This window comes from Temnothorax longispinosus, chromosome 8 (genome assembly GCF_030848805.1).
Source record: "Temnothorax longispinosus isolate EJ_2023e chromosome 8, Tlon_JGU_v1, whole genome shotgun sequence".
Lineage (NCBI taxonomy): Eukaryota > Metazoa > Arthropoda > Insecta > Hymenoptera > Formicidae > Temnothorax > Temnothorax longispinosus.
The window spans coordinates 13,722,742-13,732,684 of NC_092365.1; the positions used below are offsets into that span (position 1 = coordinate 13,722,742).

The 9,943-nt window shown below is 38.1% G+C and overlaps 1 pseudogene; it reads right to left on the bottom strand.

Annotated features, from left to right (window-relative positions):
- Nucleotides 1-3,652: 3,652 nt before the first annotated feature.
- LOC139818342 (uncharacterized) lies at nucleotides 3,653-4,565 on the bottom strand (annotated as a pseudogene).
- Between the last annotated feature and the right edge of the window lie 5,378 nt (nucleotides 4,566-9,943).

The window sequence follows — 9,943 nt, forward strand, 5'->3', positions numbered from 1 at the left end:
TTGTATAAGCAAGTGAACCGAAAACTATCAACCAAACTTTTATTTTTTCCATAATCAAACAAACTGTACCAAATAGTATTGGTATAAATTATAATTCTTTGCCTTGATAAATAAGTCATTACCATTCCATTACAAACAATTTCGTCTTTAGGAAAACTAAAAAAACTCAAATTGCCTGACTTTCGCTGCGGCTTGATGTTTTGGCACCCTTTAACAGCACAACGAGTCATTGTCAGTCAATCGAATCTGAAATAAAATTATGGAATTCGTAAAACTCACAATATTCATAGAAGTCATGAAATAAAATATATAATATGATTTTTGGATAAATGAAAATGTCGAAATGAAAGTTTCACATTCAAACATTCCATGTAAGATCGATTCATAGATTTCGATTACACATAACCTCAACAAAATAAATAAGTTGAAAAAGGAATTTTGCAATTCATAATTTTTTTAACCGTAAATTTTTGCCGAAAACAATTATTTTATCTGGAGGCACGGTCGTGCCTCCCGCCAAGTATACGCGAAGCGTACGCGAGCGCGAGGCCGCCGTGCATACTTTACGCCGAGACCGCTTTCGAGAGACTGCTCGATTATCGGATCAGCCTAACGGCTCCATATAATATACTATCCATAGGATAGTAAATCCATAGGATAGTTATATCCATAGGATAGTTATATCCATAGGATTTTGGTGTGATTTTTGTAGGTGTAAATTGTAAATAGAAAAGAAATCCTTTCAACATGTTTGCTGTCCGTGAATTACGGAGCACGTTCATATATGTTGAAGATTTTTACGCGCGGACAGTGAACATGCTAATTTTTTATTGTGTGCAATGTCAGTTAGATAAGATTTATTTTATTACGCAGCGATATTTTATAATTACAGTTTCCTTACAAATATATTCTGGTATATATTTTAAATAAATAGAAAATATTTCATAAACTATTGATTTTTTATAGCCGTATACTTTTATGCACATACAGAATAATGAGATAAATCAATTGGTGTAAAGAAAACACGTAATTGCTTAAAATGTAATTGTATGTTGCAAATTACATAATTTTTTAAATAGCAATTATGTATTTTTTTACACTAATTTATTCATTTATTATTCGGTACATAAAAGTAAAATTATTATAAAAATATTAATTTATGAGATATTTTAAATTTTATAAATATATCAGAATAAAGTATAACATATCTCGTAAACTATTGATATTTCGAATACTTATATGCAGAATAATTAGAGAAATCACATTACGTAAAAATCACATAATTCTATTGGCGATGACGTTCATGTCATCTTGAACAACCGATTTTTTGAAAATTGATTGTACCATTATTTGTCTCCCTTTAGACCACACAACTTTTGTCCGAAACGTTTGTTCCGTTTTTCCAAATTTCGAGATATTACATGGGACGATTCAAATAGAACACCCGTGTTACGTCCCTGGTATTTCTAATCCATGTCCATTCTGTATTAGCATGTTACGTCCATGATAATGCAGGAAACAGAGCTTATATGATAATGTAAGAAACGGAATAAAAATGTTGACATTATCGACATTTTTAGTTCCGTTTAGATGAGGGCGCAGGACCGTCGGAGTTCAGCCGTCGCTCCAGCATCCCCTTAAATCCACTAACAAACGTGTTGCTGTATCGGCAGCCTCGCAAATAACGTTTCACGTCAAGTGGTCGGTAGAGGGAGCATGGTCGGCAATAGGGACATTTACCTTAAGCCTCTGGCGTTCTCGAGCGACCACATCGACTGCATCAGAACTTATTCCATTGCGCTGCTGAGCTATTTTCCTAACGATTTCCAGTATCTTGCGATTTTTTTCGTAGTTACCGAAAGGTGTTAGTGTGAATAGTGACTTGGATTTTCCCAGTGTGCAGTGATCCGATTTTAAGAACCTACAGTTTCAACGAAATTGTAGTTTCAAAAAATCACGAGATTCGCGGAGATTGTGTGTTTTCTCGGCGTTTTCCGTTCGCGGCCGAGGGTTTGTTTTGGATTGTTGCAGGTGTTTTTCGTGGATCAACATGGATAACGGTAGTGTGAAGAAAATCACGATATTTGACAGATGTGCATATAAAAACTGTAATAGTGTCAAATCAGAGAACTGTAAACTGTTTCGTTTTCCACAGAAGACTGATAAAAGATTTGACATTTGGATAAGAAACTGCGGTAAGTAAAAATACAAAATTCTTGAAAATACCAAAAATATTTGACGATGATAAATTAGACTAAATGTTGTGAAAACTAAAGAAATGGCTAAGTCTTAAAATTTCAAGTAATTTACTTTTTGGCGAGTTATGTTAGGATGTAGAGTCGGAATCAGAGAGTCAAAAAGATAAAATCCGCCGAATACAGAATAATAGACGATTTATTTTATTCAGTGTAACGCGTCTGTTCGTGTCGGTGTCCGCGAGTCGAATCCTCTTTGTCGAGATCGGTTGAGCGGATTCTCCTACTCAAAAGTCTGACCTGTCCTTCGGTCACTTTCTCGAACTTTTTGAATATTTTTCGAGCAATAACAATTTTCTTGCATGATTGCACGCAAGTCCGTCGGCCGGCTCCTCACACTGCAATCATGGCATTTAAATTACGAGTTCGGTACATATAGGCCAGTTAAATTAGGTTTCGAAAAACAATTTGAATTCGGCAGTTTACTTTATGTGCCATTCGATAGTAAATGGCACTGATATCAACATATTAATTTTGTGTTTCGTCAACTTCCCTCGTTTTTGCAAAAAAAAATAAAAACCATAAAAAATTGGCCCCTTTCGACCTTTCACTCGAAACGCTGCGAAAACCGTTCGAGCTACAACAAAATTACACATAGACAATTGTGTAGAGAATTAAATTTCCTATAAAAAAGTCCGCGAGGGCATATTTCTAGAATCAATAGCTTAGGCGTGAGTGGCGCCCGAAGTCGCGCGATCGGAAAGTGACGAGTAGTATATGGGTAGCCATGGTGCGTCACAACAAACCCCCACCACCGACCCCACTGGCGCCAGAGGCGTGGCCTATGTCTGGGGGAGTGGTGGGGAGAGTTAAATGGAGCGTTCTGATTGGCTCGCACGGTAACTGCCAGCGATCTGATTGGTTTGCACTGTAGCTACCCAGCGCTTGATTGGTTTGCACCGTGGCTACCCACCGGTTGATTGGAAGTTGTAATGGGGAGGAGGGAGAAAGTGGGACTTATGGGGGAGTCTGGTGGGAGCCGTCAAAATGGTGGGAGTGAAAACTGGAAAGCAGGTGGGGCCTGGTGGGAGCCGCCAAAATGGAGGACCGGAAAATTCGGGTAAGCAGGTAGAGTAAATTGTAAAGCGATTTCGTCGCCGAGAAGGGTGAAGCAGGTACGAACTTGTTTTTATGGCATGACGCAGATGATTTTAGTTAAAAGACACTTGTGCTTTTAAGAGATTATTTTTATGTGGGGTTTTAGGAAAAAAATTTACGACTAGTGACTGACAGTGCTGGAATGTGGGAGAAGTGTCCCTGTTGCTTGGTTTGGAGAGGGGTGGGTGTGTAGAGAAATAGACGAGAATTAGGTATACAAAAAGTAGTATTTATTCAGACGAATTTTTCATAGGCATTTATAATTATTATTAGTAAAAAATAAGGGTAGTTAGAAAATGCTATACATTTCTTATGTAAAAGTTACATTGTACACGATTCGACATAATTATGCGAAGGATTTCATTAAATCGGAAAGAAATCAATTCCTGAAATATTATGTTAAAATACATATCCAGGAAGGTTAAATTTTTAATTTGAGTGCGAACATTATGTTCGATATCGTAAAAATTTCCCTTTAACGTTAGTTTTACAATATCACGATCCACGTAGCTCCGAGGAAGATTTAACTCGATTTCCGTGGTAAGATACCGTGTGCACTCGTTGACATTTTCTGCCAGAGATTCCAAATGTTTTAGATGAGCGTCGATACATTTCGCAACATTTTCCAAACCATGAAAAGTTGTTTTCTGCATCACAATTGCAACAGCGTAGGTTTTTCGTTTCTTTGATGCTGGCTGTGAATCCGCCTCCTCCTCAGGGTGTTGAATTTTCTCGCTTGTATTTCCCGTGGTGTGCTCCCCGGTTTCTTATACGCCACTAATATCGACCTCGTCCCGTAGGCTGAAGTAAAGCTGATGGAAATATATTGATGACGATAGGCGACGGCTTCAACTTGTAATCACCACTTAAATATACGCTCATGGCCCCCATGTTGTTTTGGAATTGCAGCCAAGTGTCGCCGTTGAAATAAATCCCATCCGCGCTGTTACCGGTTAATTTAACCGTTGGCTCGTAGATGCTCGCGTTCGTTGTTTGCAGACCCACGTGTATCCTTTTCGTATGCGAGGCGTTAAGTCCATAAGTTGTTGATAACAACATATGAAATTGTTCGTTTCTTCCCTCGTGGTTGTACATCTTGGGCATATTCACAGCATACTCCTGCTTCTCGGGATTATTAACACTTTGGCTGGACATTGCTCTCGTTTCTTCGCAAATCCGAACGGTACGGCTAGGAACACTTTGGCAGGACATTGTTCTCACTTCTTCGTAATACTGCTCGATACAGCTGATCAAAGTCAGGGTGGATAGGAACCGCGAAGTGTTGACTTTTTACTCGCGAAGTTAAAGCTTCGAACAAAGAGACTCGAATCAATGCGAGATGAACATTACTAGCAATGATATCGCTTATATACCCGCCGTTTATATACCCCACTTTAAAAGCTAAGAGACTGCGTGCGCAGTTGTAAAATTATGGAAAAAATGTGGAATTTTTAGACAGGATCTTACACGAGTCGTAACATAAGAAACAAACTAAAAAATTAGGATAAAGGATTAACCGGAAAATTTTATTTAGAACAGATATAAATGCTTTTGTCAATAAAGTAATTTACTAAGAAGAAAATATGTGAAACGCAAAATAGGAAGAGCTTAAAATTTTAAGTGGTTTATATAAAATAAATAATATAGAACAAAGTTTAAAATATTTCTAAAAGTTAAAAGTAAGGTGGAAATCATGTGCGGAGAATAAACTTGAAAAATGTTTAGCTAGAAAGGAATTTGAGAAAGTGCAGGAGACAAAACAGGTACGAACACGAAAGGGAATCGACAAAATGGAATACGGGAGAAGTCTCAGGGGGTGGTAGTGTAAGAAAGTGATTTCGTCCCCGAAAAGCGAGAAATAGGTACAAACTTGTTTATGGTATGACGCTGATGAGTTGAGTTAAAAGACGTTTGTACTTTTAATAGATTATTTATTATGCAGAGTTTTAGGAAAAAAAAATTTACGACATGTCAGAGGTGGAATACGAGAAAAGTCTCAGGGGGATGGTAGTGTAAGAAAGCAATTTCGTCCCTGAAAAGGGAGAAACAACTACGATCTTGTTTTATGGTATGACGCTGATGAGTTGAGTTAAAAGACGTTTGTACTTTTAAGAGATTATTTATTATGTAGGGCTTTAGGAAAAATAAATTTACGACATGTGACAGCCATCTGTGGAATACGGGGGAAGTCTTTCTGTTACCTGGTTTGGTGAGGGGGAAGTAGCCTAAGAAATTTCTAACTAAGAGCAGAGTTATATAATCGCTTTTAAAAAATTCCTTTTAGTTTCCACAAAAAGCACATAGTTAAGTGATAATTCTCGACTTTGTCTCGACAGGGGCGTAGACACCATTTTGCTATCCAATGAACCAACAGAATTTTCAGTAACGCCTTTCTTTTTTAAATTTGCGAGTCGACTTCGGGGTATAAAACAGCGTACAAGGAGCTACCTAGAACTTATTTCTACGCTTGCTCCTTCTCGTGTCGCCAACTTTAAATTTAGACTGCTACGATACTTTTCAGTCGAACGGGGTGTCTTCACTATTCGAAGTGCGTGCAGTAACCTTTGAAGCAAAAAACAAAAATATGGACCTAAAAATTAAATATCCCTGTAACGGAGTAAGTGTATTGTGCTGCGCGAGTCCGTACGCGACTGTGTTCATGTGTATTATAATTATTTTTATAATTCTCGTTTTTCAGTACATCAGGGTTGAGAGTGATAAGAAGAGTGAAATTTCCGTTCACCGAGAGATGACGTTAACGATCGCCCCAACTGAGGTAAGCGATATGGTGTGAGTGTGTGTATGTGTGAGGGAGCGTGCGTGCGAGCGTACGTGCGAGTGTGAGAGAGTGTGTGTGTGTTATATTTTAAATAATCTGATTTATTTTATAGAGAATATTGACTGGCGACCTAAACATGGGGTCAGTGCGTCTTCCTGCAGAGAAAGATACTGAAATCCACCTCCACGGTGAGGTGTATGCTGTTCTCCCCCCACCAAAGGTACGTAGAATTTTGTGAGGTATTAATTGAGCATAGTTTTAAAATTATTAAATTTTAATTTTTTCAGTCGATTCCCATTGATGAAATTCAGATAAAAGGTTTCACCAATTGGGAAAAAAGACGCTTTACTCGACACTATAGCCGCAACGATCGAGACGTCAACGAGGCAAATTGGGAGGGGACATCAGAAGATATATTCGATCTTCAATATCTATTTGGCTTACGGACCTACGTACCTGAAAAATGGGATTAAATTATATTAAATTAAATTAAAATTGCATATATATCTTTACATTCAATATCTACTCTGTATTTGTAAAAACGAGAGGGGAATATCATTATTTCTTTGTATGAATAAATATTTATATTATAAGTATAGAATAAGTATTTAATATTATAAATATAAAAATACATAGCAGTATTTTATATTTTACTTCTTAAACTACATGATTGAACATGGTGTCATACTACGGGCGGTTTTACACTTTCTTTTTTATTACACAGAAAATTTGTGAAATAATTTTACAATCAGGCGCTCATTGAGTTCGAAATCATCGGTAAACAGATTAAGAAATTCCCTATGATTATAAGCGTTGCGCATGAAATATAGAATTACTCAGCAGTATTGTCCGCAGGTTTCAGACTGTATTCCTTGTAGCTGCGTGGTGTTCCAGTGATGTACGGCGAAGTTCTGACGAAGTCGTAGGAGGAATCTGGAGTCCAAAGGAGATATTCCATAGCTAGCGAAATTTCCCCCTATTCCGTACTCGTCGGCGTAAAAGATGTCCCAGTGTTGTCCAGTTCGATCGTGATCGTCTGGGTTAGCGACGTTGGCTGTCGACCTCGTCCCACCCTCGGGAGTTTGTCGGTGGGATAGACGCAAGTATGTCCGTCATCGAGATGTCGCAATACATGTAACATTTCCGGTGAATTTATTTTTCGATGATGTGCGCGTGAGTGCTATAGAGGCGGTGTTACATACGTCACTATTTCGTGCGATTAGCCAGCGTTTCAATTGGTAAGCGCAATGCGTAAAGAAATTTGTCGCTTGTTTGAAAACTATGGGCGAGCGAGCGCAGTGTTGTCCTTATTCCGTGACATCGGTCAGATTTTTGAACGTCGGTGAAATTTCTTCCAGATTATATACGATTCTGCCAAGTAGACTACGCAAGTAATGTTCTTTTTCTCTGGTATAGATGTTGCGCACGTGTCATACGATCGAGCGTAACTGCAGCGTGAAATATTTGAGATCGGCTTCTTCAATAAATCATCCGCTACCGTGATAATTTTGTGAAAATCAATTATTTTCTCGTCTCGATTTTTCGGGTAAATTGTCAAATAGATGTGAGGGTATCATAATCCAATGCCCGACGAGGCTCATTAATCGCAACAATTGAGACTTCTTTCGGAATAAACTTCTCGTACGCGTCACGGAAACCCTGTATATCTACGACCATATCCTTGATGAGAAATTCTATGCGTGAAATTCTTAAACGAAGCTTTTTCAAGAGAAAAAACGACTACTACGAGCGTACTTCGAGCAAAACTGAATATTTTCGACAGCCTATGGTTGATTTAGTAAAAATCGACGAGACGCTGGAAATCATGTAGGAGGGGAAAATAATTTGCGAGCTACGAAATAAGTACGTGCGTAAAAATTGGCGATCTGAAAAGCAGTCGATTACTTGACGAGAGGAATCGATTTCTAGAACATTAACAAACTGAACATAAACGTTACAATTAACGGTCACGTTAAGGGGCTTTTCGAAGTTCACTTCTATTCGCAAGCTTCCATGTTTCATGAAATTCCAATACTCGACACAATTAGAGGCTAGGTCGGGAGTAAGATCAAAAGCGAAAAGGGTAATTCCTTTGGAATAGTCGTCTCTAATCTTTCTTATCATACTATTGTCCCTGTCTACACTATTTTCATCCCGATATCTCCATTTCTCCTTGTCTACTACTCTCTCCTAACCCTTTACGGGAACCTGTGGTTAACCCCTCCGACTACTTCAGACCGTCCTTCCAACCAGCTATTCTCATTCGCGAGCTGGTGCATGAGACGACTACGTACAATGCATACGAATACAAATCAGTAAGAAGCTTGTTGTTATCTGTAAATGTTCTAATAGCCTAATGGTGTCGAAAGATATCGTAATATTAATAATTTTCGAGTTATGACGTGACGAAGCATTTGTACATACGAACTAAGCACGTGACTCATTCAAGTGATAAGAATAGTGTTCGATAGCTCGACCGCGTTTCTTGTATGAACAAGTTCGGCCAGTTGTTTCGCGAACGAACTATCGTGATTTATTATTGAATTATGTGACGGCAACGGTACATATGATACCCACCCACTACCAGCATACAAATTCTCAGTCAGTTTTTCCCTAATAAAATTAAATGTAAAAATCGGGAATAAGACACATAAATTTGACATTATTTAGCGATTATTTCTTGTATAGCAATAATTTACTAAATTTTATACTGAAAAAGGATAGGGGTTTTCAACGAAAAAATAGGAGTAGTAAAATTCATATTTACCGCAGACCAATTTAGTATTGCTATAATTCACCTGACGCTGCTCCCGATATAATAGAATATTGAACTGCTCATGATTTATTTGTAATTTTATCGAAATCGATCGCATTGAAGGTTTTTTTGGAGGGGGCAAAATGTTTTCCCAGCGATGCTTTGACCGTACATTCTATACTGTTCTCCTATTACAAAATTACATTTTAACCGATCATTAAGACGTGGTAATCGACCATTAAAAAATTGCAGTCTTTCTCACACGTGAAGGACGAAAGTTGTTATTACAAATATAGATAATAAAGTAAAATAAATAGAAAATCCTATATATATACTTATAGCAATGAAATATGATGTTCGTACACTCACTCACGCACACTTACACACTCACATTATGCCAAATCTATCTCTGTGAGTGAGCGATGGCACGTATTATGCTACGATTATATGATTAGTGAAGCCATTGTCCTCCTCCTCCTCCTCCTCTACCGATGGTGTGACGAAATTTCGGTGTGGGTATACGTGATACGACAACTCATGCTGAATTTCGCTTTTCAACGGAAGAACATTTACGATTCGCTTCATCGCGATTTCCACGACGGCGGGCTACTCGTCGGCGATCCCACATAGCAAAAGAAGTCTCGGCGTGAATCGCTGACGACTACCAGGCCTGATACGTTCCTAGGGTCGTCGAACTTTTCCCTTCTCGCTAGAACGTCGGTGTACCTGATATATTAATTTCTTACGGTACGACCGCTTCTTACAAGGAAGAACCGCAGTCGAACGCCGGTGCTTTCAATCTTTTTGGAATAGTTTGTTTTCTGTAACTTAATACTCTCAGATGAAGAAACCGAACGTTGCCGCGGACGTCGTCAGTGACGATACTCTAATATATGATGATGTTATAATAACAAAAAGATTTTGTTACTACCTATTATTGTTATAATATTTAACACCATCAAAATAAGGTCTAAAACAAATTCCTTGAAATAAATTGGACTGATGAATAAATATTCAATGTATCCGCCTTCGAATGAATTAAAATTTCTGTAAGGT